This window comes from Phoca vitulina, unplaced genomic scaffold (assembly GCF_004348235.1).
Source record: "Phoca vitulina isolate PV1807 unplaced genomic scaffold, GSC_HSeal_1.0 scaffold3, whole genome shotgun sequence".
NCBI classification, from domain to species: domain Eukaryota; kingdom Metazoa; phylum Chordata; class Mammalia; order Carnivora; family Phocidae; genus Phoca; species Phoca vitulina.
In genome coordinates this window covers 39,826,269-39,841,062 of record NW_022589706.1, presented here as the reverse complement: position 1 = coordinate 39,841,062, position 14,794 = coordinate 39,826,269, and the positions used below count along the sequence as shown (strand labels likewise).

At 44.9% G+C, this 14,794-nt stretch overlaps 1 pseudogene across 1 annotated transcript; it reads right to left on the bottom strand.

Moving 5' to 3' along the window:
- Positions 1-1,373: 1,373 nt before the first annotated feature.
- LOC116629047 lies at positions 1,374-12,956 on the bottom strand (annotated as a pseudogene). Its single transcript, XR_004298697.1, has 2 exons — positions 12,933-12,956; positions 1,374-2,667 (listed from the first exon to the last, which is right to left on the bottom strand). The product of XR_004298697.1 is annotated as a 40S ribosomal protein S12-like (transcript).
- Between the last annotated feature and the right edge of the window lie 1,838 nt (positions 12,957-14,794).

The window sequence follows — 14,794 nt, the reverse complement described above, 5'->3', positions numbered from 1 at the left end:
CTGCATTTTTAACAAGGTCCCCAAGTGTTATATAGGAAAGTGTGAGCAGCACTGTTGTCTTACAGACCCGACAGGCAGTTTGCATCCATCTTCTATTATAGCACATTATTTTTTTTAAAAAGATTTTATTTATTTATTTGACAGAGAGAGACACAGCGCGAGAGGGAACACAAGCAGGGGGAGTGGGAGAGGGAGAAGAAGGCTTCCCTGATGAGCAGGGAGCCCGATGCGGGGCTCAATCCCAGGACTCTGGGATCATGACCTGAGCCGAAGGCAGATGCTTAACCGACTGAGCCACCCAGGCATCCCCTATTATAAGCACATTAAATGTCTTAATGGTCTTACTAGTTAAAACTGTGTTTGGGGCACCTGGGTGGCTCGGTCAGTTGAGCGTCCGACTCTGGGTTTTGGCTCCAGTCATGGTCTCACAGGTCAGAGATAAAACCCGAGTCAGGCTCTGCACTCAGGGGGGGAGTCTGCTGGATGATTCTCCCTCTACCCCTCCCGCTCCCCCCCAAATAAACAAACAAATCTTTCCTTAAAAATTGTGTTTCACTGCATGGGACAATAACTTGATCATAATGGATTAACCAAACAGGCTTTTTGTTTCTTTAATTGGCTAATTGACTGTTTTTACTTGAGGCATCAGCCGGTAAGTGTCTCTCGAATGTTGTCAAGGACCTATGGTCATTCTGTCTCTTACTTTGCGATCTTTAACTTGTAGCTTTTGTGTTCATGGATACTCATTGGCCATTGAGTCTACATTTCAAGCAAAAAAAAAGGGGGTAGGGGAAAATGCCAGCAAAGTCTCTGACCTTCAAAAAAAGTTTCCTGGAGTCCCTCACCTGGCAACTGTCAACCTACATCTCATTGGCCAGAACTGAGTCCCATGACTATTCCTAACTGCAAGGGAGCCTAGGAAAATGAATATTTTTAATTGGGCATATTGCTGCCTTGAGCAAAATCAGGGTTCTGTTGGTAAGAAAGAAGGGGAGAGGAGCACCTGGGTGGCTCAGTTGTTAAGTGTCTGCCTTCGGCTCAGGTCATGATCCCGGGGTCCTGGGATCGAGCCCCGCATCGGGCTCCCTGCTCAGTGGGGAGTCTGCTTCTCCCTCTCCCTCTGTCCCTCCTCACCCCCCCCCCCCGCATGCCCCACTCATGCTCTCTCTCTGGCACTCTCTCTCAAATAAATAAGTAAAATTTAAAAAAAAGCGGGGGAGGATGGGTATTAGAAAGGCCACTAGCAGTGTCCGTCAACCCAGCCTGGAATGACACTGTCTACACTTTTTTTTTTTTAAGTGGTCTCCACACCCAGCATGGAGCCCAACATGGAGCCCAATGTGGGGCTTGAACTCAGGACCCTGAGATCAAGACCTGAGTTGAGATGAAGAGTCCGACGCTTAACTGACTGAGCCACCCAGGCACCCCATCACTGGTCTACAGTTCTGAACTCTGACCTACAATGCAGGCACAATTTTTTTTTAGATCTTTAAAATAAAGAGTCCAGAATAAGAAACACTAACAGGTTATTCAGAATACAAATGTTTACAAGAACCCATTAAACATCATTGGCAAGCTTCCTCTCGCTATACCTTAAAACATTTCTTCTGTAAACAACACACAGTGACCCAGGGTCTGAAAGAAGAACCTCGTCGGGCATGCTCCCCTGCAACCTAATTAGAGGTGCCCTGAGCATCTCTCAGCACCCAGGGCTGGATGCTGACATCACTTTCTGGAAAGAAAGAAGGGAAAAGGTGAGACGAGGAAGGAATGTGTGCCCATAATAAATACGTGCATAGAGAGAACGTTCTTTACCTTTCAAAGCTCTTTCATAGACACTGGCTAACAGGGAGAAAATAACTGGGCAAGGCAGATGGCAGAGCACAGTGATTGACCCATATCAGGCCCTGAGAGAGATGGTAAACCAGGTCTAAGACCCACGTCAGATGTCTTGCAAGCACACCAGAGACATGTTTCAGGAACAATCCATCCAGGACACGAAGAGTTAACCAGCTGGGCAGAGAGTCTCCCTTGGGACCAAGAAACACCGTTTGTGACAGAAGGATCACTTCCTGAGCTTGTCAGGCCCAAGAGTCAAGAGTCCTTGATTGGCACACGCTGGGAGAAAATGAGATTCTGTGTCCTTTTAATTAATTAACTGGTTTGTTTAAACAAGTGCCAAGTTTTGTATTTATTCATTTCTTGCATTTGAAGTACTCCTTAGTGACGTCCTTGGCTTGAGAGTCTTTGCTGTCGTCCTTAACTACCACCCAACCACAACCCCCCATTTTCCGGTTTTCCCTAACAGTTTTACAGAAGCCTAGCCATTCCCCTAGTGTGGTGCTGTCATCAGCCTTAATTAGGTGCAAAGGGCCACCACCAACCTGACACACACAGGCTCATCACAGTCGGATGCCAGCACACAAAGATGGATGGGCTTGGCGTTTGCCTCGGACTTTGGCAGCTCGGGCATCCCCGTGGTAGGCCTTCGCAGATGAGGCGGGTCTTCAGCACTCCTGGTACAGCTGACTTAAGCGCTATTACATGGCCAGCTGCAGGGCCCTCCTTGCCCCTGCTGGCGGGGGACGGGGTGAAGGCAAATCTCGAAGGCTCAGCAATGGCAAGGAAGGAGCCGGTGGCCTTTTCAGTGTGGATTTGTTCACAATACTAACCTTCCTGAGTTGACTTTTTCAACTGTAATATTAACGAGGATGACAATACTCCACCTCGAAAAAAGCTCTTTGTAAATAGGAATAATAATTACTACTGCTCAAAGTACTAATGAGAATGGGACAAGGATCATTGTGATGCCTGAGAGAAGTCTTAAGGAGAACCCAGAGCCCTACGTTTTATGATCAGGAGTCTCTTCTGGACACCCAGGGCCACACACCGGAGTAGTAACACCCACCCCAGACCGAGAACAACTGCCCAAACCCTCTTTCTTCCCTTATGTCCCAGTTCTGCTGTTGCAGATGGTACTGACTGCTTGGATTGATCACTATGCCCAGCCCCTTTCTCTCTTGCCATCTTTCTCTAGCAAGGCTGTAGAGGCTAAAAAACGGAAATACTACCTTTTCCATCCTCACTGGAAGCTGTGGTGGTCTGGTGACATGGTTCTGCCACAGAGGCTTAGGATGAAGACCTGGGTGGGTGTGGGGAGGTGGGAGGCTTTGGGAAGGGGGTTCGCATTTCTTGGTAAAGAGGACGAGGGCAGCAGGCTCTGTCTGTTTTTCCTTGCTTACCTTGAACCAGTTTCATTTGTTAATTGTAGAACTAGAGATAAGCAAAAAAGGGAAACAATAAAACCAACAAAATCCATAACAATTACCCATGATCCCACTACCCAGAGGTAACCAGTATAATATATTGAGGGGATGCACGTTTTTGATGTTTTATATCAAAAGTTCCCAGGACCCCCTCCTTGGGTGTGCTTAATTGGCTAGAACAGTTCACAGAATTCAGGAAAACAGTTTACTCACAGGATGACCAGTCTATTATAAAGGATATAGCTCATGGAAGATAAGAGGGTAGAGGTGCTGAGCTTCCATGCCCATTCTGGGCACACCACACTTCCCAGCACCTCCCGGGAGCTCTGTGAATCCTGTACTTTGGGGCTTTTATGGAGGCTTCCTTATGTAGGCATGATTGATGAAATCTTCAACCTTCAGGAAAGCTGTAGTCCACAATGGCCTTGCCTTGGTGATCCTTCAGGGGGTGGGGAAGGAACTGCTGGAGCCATGTTTGTGGCACATAGCGGACTGAAGAAATGTTTGTTTCTGTCTGCTCTCTTCTTGTAAAGGGGTGACAGCACCCCTTTACATTTGGGGAGCTCCTCCCACTTTGTGTGATCCTGGTAGAACAGTTACAACACCACACATTCTCCACCCCGCTCAGAATGAGACCAGGACCCAGGCTGGCTGATCACAATGCCACACTGCACACACTGGGACTGAAACAAGGTATGGGCTCTCGACCTCATGTGGGCCAAAGTCCTTCACCAATGTTTTTTCAGTTGGAACTAGAGGGGTAATTCTCTATTGTGCGCTTGCATGGAGAGTTAGGAGGATAGAGGCCTGGGGGTGCAGGCAGCTATCTACCCAACCACATAGAGAAGGGCTCTCTGTCGTGGAAGAGAATGAAGCCAGGCAGAGATGGGAGTTTCAAAGAGAAGAGAAAGAGAGGTCAGGTCCTGAGGCTCCGGTTCCCACTCTTCCCTTGGGCTAGCCCAGCCTTCCTGGCTCTGTAAACTAAGGAATTCTCTTCTTGCTGTGCATCTGTCATTTGCAGCAAAAGGAGCCCTGACTAATGTCAGAGTAAAGAAAGGAAGAGAGGAATGCATGGAAGGAGGACTTTTAGCTACTAGAGTAATTAAGAATCCAGGAGAAGCAGGGAATCCAAGCAAAAAAAAAAAAAAAAAAAAAAAACAACGAGGAATTTACAGGCTAACAAACCTTGGAAATAGTTGGGCAGAGTACCAGATTTTTCTCAATTGATGGAGACTAGAGAAAAAACTTAGTTTTGCACATTAAAGGACAAGATGACAAGTAGATAATTTATGGACATCAAGGACATACTTCTTGGAACTGACAGAATGTCATGGGTGACATTTTGCTACTCTCTCTTAACCCTTGCCACCTCCACGTAGAATTTTGCTCCACAGAATCCACTGTCCACTAAAAGGTCATTTTAAAACCTGATACCAACTCTTTCAAATGTATCCCTGTCCAAATTCAATGCCAAAGTATCTAGCCATAACAATGGAAATACAAAAAATAATTTGAACCTTCACATTCTTTTCCCATGATGGAAGTACTGAGAGGTAGTGAAGTGGACATAAGTCAGGCAAAGATCTGGGACATGAGCCACTGCTTCTGTTGGCAGGAAAGCAGAAGATTTGGGGGTTTGATGAAGCCCAGTGCTATGTTGCTGTGCCCTACATAAACAATTATAGGCAGGAAGAAGTAGAGGCTTCTAGAGATTTTCTCCCTTCTCCTTCACCGTCATTTGTACACTTTAAAGTATTTAAGTGCTGTCACACTGGGGAAATGCTCCTGTAAATATAGATTTCGATGTGGTTTCTTATAAGAGTTTACCACCTTAACTTAGAAAAACATAAGAAACAGTAGATTTGAATCTCAACTTATGTAACTCATCCAACTACTTACATACAATGGTAAAATGACTCATAGTTCATATGACTCATCCTTGGAGTTCCAGATTAGCAATGTAGAAGGATTTATTTTTCTTCTTTTTTTTAAATACACAGAGAGAGAGAAAGAACATGAGCAGGGAGAGGGAGAGAGAGAATCCCAAGCAGACTCCCTGCTGAGCAGGGAGCCCAACATGGGGCTCTATCTCAGGACCCTGAGATCATGACCTGAGCTGAAATCAAGAGTCAGTTACTTAACCGACTGAACCACCCAGGTGCCCCGAGAAGGATTTTCTTATTCTTTCTTCCAGTTGGAAGCTCCCTTTCCCCACTCCTTTCTTAAAAAGCTTTTTATGTGGGAATTTGGCATTGTCTGGGAGGGAAGAAGGCAAGTTTCTGGGGATAGTGACCCTAAGGATGAGAATCCTCGGGCACAGCTGTGAACTACAATTCAGAAGCCTAGAATCTTTTTAGGATATAGAATGTATATTCATGTATGAGAAGGAGAGTGCCCAGGTATATGTGTGTGGCTAGACGCCAGAGCAGAGAATTCTGTATGTCTCCTTAGCCCTTCTCCCCTTCTTCCTATAGTTTTATCCAAGGAGATGGCTGCCCAGCTAAAGACTAGCTTTTCTCACCTCTCTTCTAGTTAGGTTTTTTAGCCAGCCTCCAGGATGCCTCTAATGATCTCTGCCTCCTGGTATTCACACCTTTGCATAGTCCCTTCCCACATTGTACCAGGGTTGGTCTGTGTGACTAGTAAAGAAACAGAAATGATGATGTGTCACTTCTGAGATTAGGTTAAGACACTGCAGCTTCTTGGTGTCTGTCTCTCTTTGGGGTTGTCTTCCCTCTGGGGGAAGCCAGCTGCCATGTGGAGCAGCCCTATGGAGACGCCCACACGGCAAGCAACCAAGGCCTCCTGACGGCAGCTAGTCGGGACAGAGGTCTGCCAGCAACCACGTGAGCTCGGAAGTGCATCCACCAGCCCCCGTCAAGCCTTCAGCTAACAGCAGCCCTTGAGATACAACCTACCCAGCTAAGCTGTTTGTTGTTCTAATGGGCTGAGCTTTGGGACAATTGGTCTTGGAGCAACAGATAACTAAAGCACTAGGTGTGGCTAAGGAAGTGATGTGTGCTACTTGTGGGTCATGCCTCTAAAAAGAATAATGCGCCCTCTTGTTCCTCTTCCCACTTCCTCTGAACTAGAATAGGACTACGTGAACGAGCTGTCTCAGATCATGTAGATCATGTAGATGACAGTAATACCTTAGGGTTTGGAGGGCCACAAAACGGAAAGGGCCTAGGTCTCTGTATTATTCAGAAATACCAGGTTTAGCTGCATTAACAACCAACCTCCAATCAGTGGCTTAAAAGCAATGCTTTATTTCTCCCACAAATCTGCTGCAGCTCTGAGAAGTTTTTCAGGATGGCTATCCTTCATATTCATAGTGCTTCCACGCAAACATCAGTGAAAGGGAAAATGTGGGCAACTAAATGCTTCTCACATTTCACCGACCAAAGCAAATTGCATGACCCTGTCTAACCCCAATAGGGCAGAGACGTACAATCCTCCCTTATTTCCAGAGAAAGAAGACTGGAGATATTTTTTTCAACAGAACTAATATCTACCAAAGCACTGAACACCATCAAGTCATCACGTCAGCCCTGGACTCCTATCCAGGAGGGAGCCTAATAGAGAAATAAACTTTTATTTTGGTGAAGTCACAGCATTTGGGGATCTCATTATAGAGCCTAGCCTGTTTCCTAAACAATAAAAGCATATAGCTATTAAAGAATGGATCTAGGACCTGCCTATCTATTAACTGGTTTTAAAGTTATTGACAAGGAAAGTGAAGGCACACAAATGGATAATCCTATTTGCTTTTCCAGATCCACTCTCCATCCTTTTCTACCCTATTCTGTGGCCAACGAGGGTGACATTTACAGTCTCAACCAAGCTCCCTTCCCTCTGACTGCTGGTTGAGTTTACCCAATGATACTCACTAGCGGGAAGATCAGAGGATAAGAGTAGAGTAATGTCAGTGTATTTTTGCCATCTATGTCTATCCAGAGTCATGATTTGACAGTGACAATGTTCTTCTAGCCAAGGCCATAGCTTCTGCCAGGAGGCCCTCCCCAAAGCTATCAATCTCTCCAGTTTCCAATAACATCTCCCTTCCCTTGGCCCATTCCAAGCCTAGAAGTAGTAATTGATATTAGCCTTAATGTTTCACTATCCCTCGTTGGTTTCCCGTAATACTCTCACATCTTTGTAGAGCCCTTTCTTTTTTTTTTTTTTTTAAGATTTTTATCCATTCATTTGACAGAGAGAGACACAGCCAGAGAGGGAACACAAGCAGGGGGAGTGGGAGAGGGAGAAGCAGGCTCCCCACAGAGCAGGGAGCCCGATGCGGGACTCAATCCCAGGACCCCGGGATCATGACCTGAGCTGAAGGCAGTCGCTTAACCGACTGAGCCACCCAGGTGCCCTGTAGAGCCCTTTCATTAATCATCTGCAGTGACCTCTGCCATCTATTTCCTGTCAGTAGCCTACGAATACAATATTTCTCCCTCAAATTATAGCTATTAGTCAAAACAACCAATGACATAAAAAAATGGGCAGACATGAAAGTCTCAAAACGATGATGATGACCTTTTGGATCAACAACGTAATAATCAAAGCAAACAGGCATTAGCACCCAAATCTCATGGTGCATGGGAAAGCTATCCCATTATTGGCATCATCAACATGGCGAGAAGCCAAGTGACATCTTAAATATTTGTGACTCTATCCCAAGTCATTCTAGCAAAAAGCTATCTGACATACTTATTCCAAAATTAAAGCTGATCCCCAAATATCTCCATTATTCATTTCAAATATCACTGGCTTACCAACTTAATTCTTTAGCTGGAGTTCCATTGAGTTCAGCCAGGAAGTTCTGAATTAGGATGGAATTTGCCAGGTTTCTCTTTGAACAAGATTCAGGGAGCCTGCAAAAATCCCACAGGCCACAAAGAATACTGTTTGCAGCCCAACTCATTCCATGGTGAGAGAAGAAAGAGAGAGAGAGAGAATGAGAGAGAGAAGGGGAGGGAGGGAGAGATGAAGAGAAAGAGGGAGAGGAAAAAGGAAGGAGGGAAGGAAAGAAAGAAAGAAAGGAAAAAAAGAAAGAGGGACACCTGGGTGGCTCAGTTGGTTAAGCGTATGCCTTTGGCTCAGGTCATGATCCCGCGGTCCTGGGAAAGAGCCCCGCATTGGGCTCCCTGCTTGGCAGGAAGCCTGCTTCTCTCTCTCCCTCTGCCTGCTGCTCCCCGTTTGTGCGTGCATGCACTCTCTCTCTGACAAATAAATAAAATCTTTAGAAAGAGAAGAGGCAAAGAAAGAGGAAGGGAGGAAGAAATCTGCCTATCAAATTCATCATCATCAAACAAGGAGCTGCCTCTTCTACATTAAAAAAACCAACCAAACACACACACACACACACACACACAACAGAAACAGAAACAAAAAACCCTCTCACTTGGGAGTGCTCCCCAAAGGGCACAAAGTGGGGGGCCTAGAATAAAATGTGGTTTTGCTTCCAAACACATCTGCTTCCAATGGGGTATCTGCAGTGGCCAAAGAAGTGGCCAATTAAATCATGGAAGATGATTTTTCTTTCCTTTTTTGGGGGGGTGGGGAGAGAGAGTACAAGGTGGAGGTGGGGGCAGAGGGAAAGGGAGAAAGAGAATCCTAAGCAGGCTCCATACCAGCACGGAGCCCAAATTGGGGCTCGATTCTCAACCCTGAGATCAAGACCTGAGCCGAGATCAAGGGTCAGACGCTTAAGCGACTGAACCACCCAGGCACCCCATGGAAGATGATTTTTATCCAGAAAGACATCTGGGATAGAAACGTCTCTATGATCAAATAACACAGCTGAGAAGAAAATGAAAAATATCAGATTCTTCATTCATTTATTAAAATATTTCCCCATTCTAACCCAAAACAAACAATGCAGACAAAATCACGTGTATCTGTTTAAATGCTTCTGGCTCTAAGTGACTGAATATCCAGCGGAAAGTAGTTTATCAGGCTTTCTATTGTCTCATATAAAAAAGGTAGGTGATTCCAGGTTTGCCTAATTCAGCCGCCTAACTAGGCCAGATCTCTAGGTTATCCTCTCTGGGATCTCTTCTCCATCTCTTCCTGGTCGCAAGATACTGCTCCAGTTGCAAGCATCACATCCCACATAATATCCTCCAAATGTAAGAAGGAAAAATCCTGGTTTTCTCTTTAGGCAACTCTCATTTTAGTTTATCAGGGAGGAAAGCCTTTTCCCAGAAGCACCCAGCAGTCTTCCCCCTTCCCCTCATTATCTAGAATTGGGTCCCAAGCTCCATCCACCCCATGCTTGTAATTGGTGAAAATAGTCAGCACTTAGAACAGAATAACACATAGCAGGAGCTCATTAAATATTTGTTGAATGAATGAAAGGTGAATTGGATTACCATGGTTGCCTTAGACTAATTACAGTCCATCTCCTGGAATCCATGTTCCTAGCACACATTGTCGCTTGATGGATCAGGAAAATAGGCATTTTCTTATCAAGGAAGATGGAATGAGTGGCTCTTGGGCAGTCAGCCAATAGCAAATGCCACATTAGGCTATTTCTTCTTAAAGCAAGAATGAGAGAAACCCAGGAAAGGGCTTATTATTTTCTAATAGTTATATTTGGGGAAAAAATGTTTTGGGATTTAAACAAATCATTCATGCAAAGAGGTATCTCATTAGCAGACAAGTTACCATATTCTAAAAAGAAATTAATCTTCTATCTTTTTGCCCCAGCTTAGGCATCATTTCCTTCAGGATGTTCTCTTTGCCCAAACCCAGGCTGGGTTATTATTATTATCAAAGCACTGTCTACCTCCCCATAGTACAGCACTTACACACGCATTATACTTCCTGTTTCTTCTTCACCCCTTCAGTAGCAGCTGTTAAGGGTTCACCAAACTCGGTTTCCTTTTCTTTCCTTTTCCACCCAGCTACATTTCCCAACCTCCCTTGCAGCTGGGTGTGGCCATTGCCTCAGTCAGGTTGATGTGATGTGGGCAAAGTGGTGCGCGCCACTTGCAGGCTTGGCCATAAAAACTAGCCATGTGATCTCCTGGCTCTCTCCTTCCCACTTGCTGGCTGAACAGAGAGGGCTCTGTGGGCACAGGGGAATGTGGAAGGAGCCTGGGACCTGGAATGGCTGCCTGGAACAGAGTACCTCTCCTCTTACCAACCTGAATTGGACTGAGATGAGATGCTGAACAGTATGGTTTTTTACTGTGCTAAGCTACTGAGAATCAGGTGTTTGAGTGTGTGTGTGTGTGTGCGCACACGTGCACTTTTGTTATACGTTAACCCCCCCGCCCCCCCACACCCCCTAATACAATTCCCCATTAGAATGAAAATCTCTTGAAAATAGAAGTCTCTTCCATCTTGTTTTTTTGTTTGTTTGTTTGTTTGTTTGGCTTCAGAGATGGGTGAAGCAGGCTGGGGTCCAAAGGGAGGGGTCAGGGGCAGAGAGTCAGGTGGCTGAAGAGGGGCCTTGGCCCTAAGGGCCTCCAGTGGCCTTAGGAGCAGAAGGTCAACCTGAGGTGGGAGGAGGAAGAAAGCTTTACCAGGGTTTCAGCTAGCTCGGAGGAGGGGTGTTTGTCTCCCACGTTTTGCATGGATTTTACAGGCACTTTGTATGGGTATTCCTTGTCCTAGAGTAGGGCCTGTCACCTAATTGGCACTCAGTATATTTTTAAATGAAATAAATGTAATCAAGTAGCTACTATGTGCCAAAATTGTTTTAACTTTGTAATGCTATCTTGGTAATTTTTTGTAGCTCCTCATGGCTCAACATTGAAACTAACAGTAAATCCTTTTAAAAGGGGGGTGGGGTTACCTGAGGTGATTGTCCTCCTTGGCAACAAGAAAGAGAGAGAAAAGGCTGCCTGTTGCATTACAGGGAAGAAGAACCCGCCCATCCTCAGCCCCAGGGAAAAAGGGAATGGTGGAAGCTTTTCCTTCATTTTTATGTGTTGAAAGGGACACTCAAAACATTTTAAGATCAAAAGGACAGTGTCAACAAGGTGTTCTAATATAAAGTCAAGTTAGGTGGGACTATTCTTGCTGTTATCCCCAGCACACATCATGTGCAAGCATTGCTGAACCTCTAAACAGTGTTTCTTAGTAGGTTTTTTTTAAGATTTTATTTATTTATTTGTCAGAGAGAGAGCCCAAGCAAGGGAAGCGTCAGGCAGAGGGAGAAGCAGGCTCCCTGTGGGACTCATGCTTAACCACTTAACCGACTGAGCCACCCAGGCATCCCTCTCAATGGTTTTTGAAACACCAATGGTATCACCTGGAGTGTCTCTTTAAAAGTGTAAATTCTGTGTTTTTAACCAGCTCTCCTGCTCAGTGGAATATGAGAAACATTGCTACTACCTACCCTGCTTTTTCTTTCTTGTATTATTGTTTTTCACTATGTTAATTGGAAAAAATTTTAGCTCCTCCCATTCCATCAAATCCCTTTAGCTAATGTCCATGCTAGGAAACAGACCCCAAAATAACTTCAGGGTTTCCTTCCTGCTGGCACTGGATGGGGTGGGACAGGTGCCCCTCTGGCCTCTGTTTTTATTATTTTTCTTTCATCCCTCAGCTGCAAAGCATTACTTGTTCCCTATCTTACAAATCCTTGCAAATTTCATGCTGCCAGGAGGTTGGCTCAGGTTAAGATAGTTTGCTGACTGTTCTTTCATCTCAAAACTGACCATTGGAGGGGCGCCTGGGTGGCTAGGTCGGTTGGGCTGGGCGTCTGCCTTCGGCTCGGGTCATGATCCTGGGGTCCTGGGATCGGGCCCCGCATTGGTTTCCCTGCTCAGTGGGGTGTCTGCTTCTCCCTCTGCCTCTCCCCCCTACCCAGCTTGTCCTTTCTCTCTCTCTCATTCCCTCTCTCTCTCTCAAATAAATAAGCAAATAAAATCTTAAAAAAAAAACAAAAAACCTGACCATTGGAATTCTCACTGTTGATGAGTGAAAAACGATACGACCATTTCGGAAAAAAACCTTCTGGCAGGACAATGGATAAGCATTATGGCATATTTATATTATGAAATACTATACAGCAATATCAAAAGAACAAACTATAGATACATATAACAATATGCATAGACCCCCCAAACATTATCCTATGCAAAAGAAGCCATACACAAACCAATACATGCTGTCTAATTCCATTCATACGAAGTTCAAGAACAGGCAAAACTAATCTATAGTGATATAAATAAGAACAGGGCTACTTCTTTGACACAGAGAGAGCACACAGCAGGGGGAGCGGCAGAGGGAGAAGCAGGCTCCCCACTGAGCAGGGAGCCCGATGCAGGGCTCGATCCCAGGATCCCGGGATCACAACCTGAGCCGAAGGCAGACGCTTAACCACTGAGCCACCCAGGCGCCCCAGAACAGGGTTACTTCTGAGTGAGAGGAGGGGGCAATTGACCAGGAAGGGTTATAAGAGGATTTTCTGGGAAGAGGGAAACATTCTACATATTGATTTGGCCAGTGGTTTCACAGATTTATATATATATAAAAAAATGACTCAGCTAGATTAAGACGTGTGCTTTCTACTTTAATTCTAGAAAGATAGCTGGTTTCCATGGCTCTCAATAAGCAGATCCACATGTCTGCATTTCCCATTTCCCTACCCTTTCTTGTCTACTATTCCTGCATTCCACAGGCCTCTGCAATTTTTTGTGTTCTTACCAGAAGTTTCCTGAAGTTGTCCATCTCTGCTTAGTCTCCCTTCTAGAGTTTCCTCTCATTGCTATTGCTGTAAGTGGCGCCAAGGCTGATCCTGTGTGTTTACCGCCATCACCCACCACAAGAGTGGGTTACCAACTAGAATTGCACAGGCTTGGACTTTAGAGCCTAAAAAGCAGCTGCTGATGATCCTTTTTTAATAGTTCTTTTAAATTTTCTAATTTTTATTTCTTCACCAATTTCTTTTTCACAAATTGCCTCCAGTTTCTGGGGATGAATGAAAAAAAATGTTAACACTTTGGTCGGTGGATTTAATTAGGACCACTGTGATCTGGGACACAAGCCCAGATAGTTTTGCCAAACACAGTGGATGTGGCGCCAAAGCAACTTGGTGATTTGCTAGGCAGCGGAGGATTTAGAACACCAAAGGCTGGGACTCTGAAAGGCCAAGATTAAAGATGGTTAAATAAACCCGAGTGTTACAGTTAGGTAAAAAAATACAAAAGAGCGAGCAGAGGCCCAGTGTAAAAGTCTTCACATTTTCCAGCTCCTTGCATCTTCATTTTTTGTTCAGAACTTCACACACTATAACATCCAGATTTTTCAGGGCAGAAGTGCCAACCCATTTGGACAGAATCCAACTTTTGTTCCAAACTGGAACAAGTGATGCTCTGCCCACAGTTGAATCCCAGCAACCTAACCCAAAGTGAGAAAAAAACTGTAAAGCACAAAATATGTCCTCTTTGAAGTACTGAACATTCCAAGTCACCCACAGAAAGGAAAATGGCGGTGAACTAGAGGAGAGATTAGGAGCCATCTTGACTTGGAAGAGGAACCTGTCCTTGGGGGCCACGCAGCTTTCTTTGCTGATTACTGTTATTGGAAAGGAGATAGAGCGGGAGAGCGGTCACTTCTTGAGTGAACCCGACTTGCTAAGCAGTCATGATTCTCCAGGCTGCTGCTTCTAACCTTGGCTACACACTGGAACCCTGTGTGGAGTTTTGAAAACCCCTGCGGTCTGGATCCCACTGCAGAGATTCTCACTGAGTGGGTCTGGGTGTCCCCCGAGCATCGGGATGTTTTAGATCTCCCACATGATTTTAATGTGCAGCTGAGGTTAAAAACCAATGATCTAGGTTTGAGACCCTCGACCCAGCAGGGTACATAGCGGGCTACCAAACATTCAATAATATTTGTTGCTGTGGGTCGTAGTAATCTAGAAAAAGTTTTTATTGAGATAGAACTCGCATATGAAATTCACTGCTTTAAGCATACAGTTCAGTGGTTTTTAATATATTCAGCCAGCACCACTGTATAATTCCAGAACATTTCCATCACCCCCAAAGGAGCCTTGGTACTGATGAGCGGTCAGTGCCTCTTCTCCCTTCCTTCAGTGTTTCCCCCTGGCAAACAATCTATTTTCTGTCTTTCTGGATTTACCTATCCTAGACATTTCACCTATTTAAATGGAATTATATGCCATGTGGCCTTTTGTACCAGGCTTTTTTCACGCATCAAAATGTTTCCAGAGTTCATCCATGTTGTAGCCCATACCACTACTTCATGCCTTTTTATGGCTGAATAATATTCCATTGTATGGAGAGAACACATTTTGTTTTTCCATTCACCAGTTGATGGGCATTTTTATGTTTTCTACTTTTTGGCTCTTACGAATAATGTGGCTATGAACATTCGCATACAAGTTTTTTTTTTGCAAATGTGTAGTTTCATTTTTCTTGGGGATATACCTGGGAGTGGCATTGCTGGGTCATGTAGGAATGCTATATTTAACTTTTTTGAGGAACCACCATAGTGGCTACACTGTTTTACACCAGCAGCGTATAAGAATCCCAGCTTTTCCATAT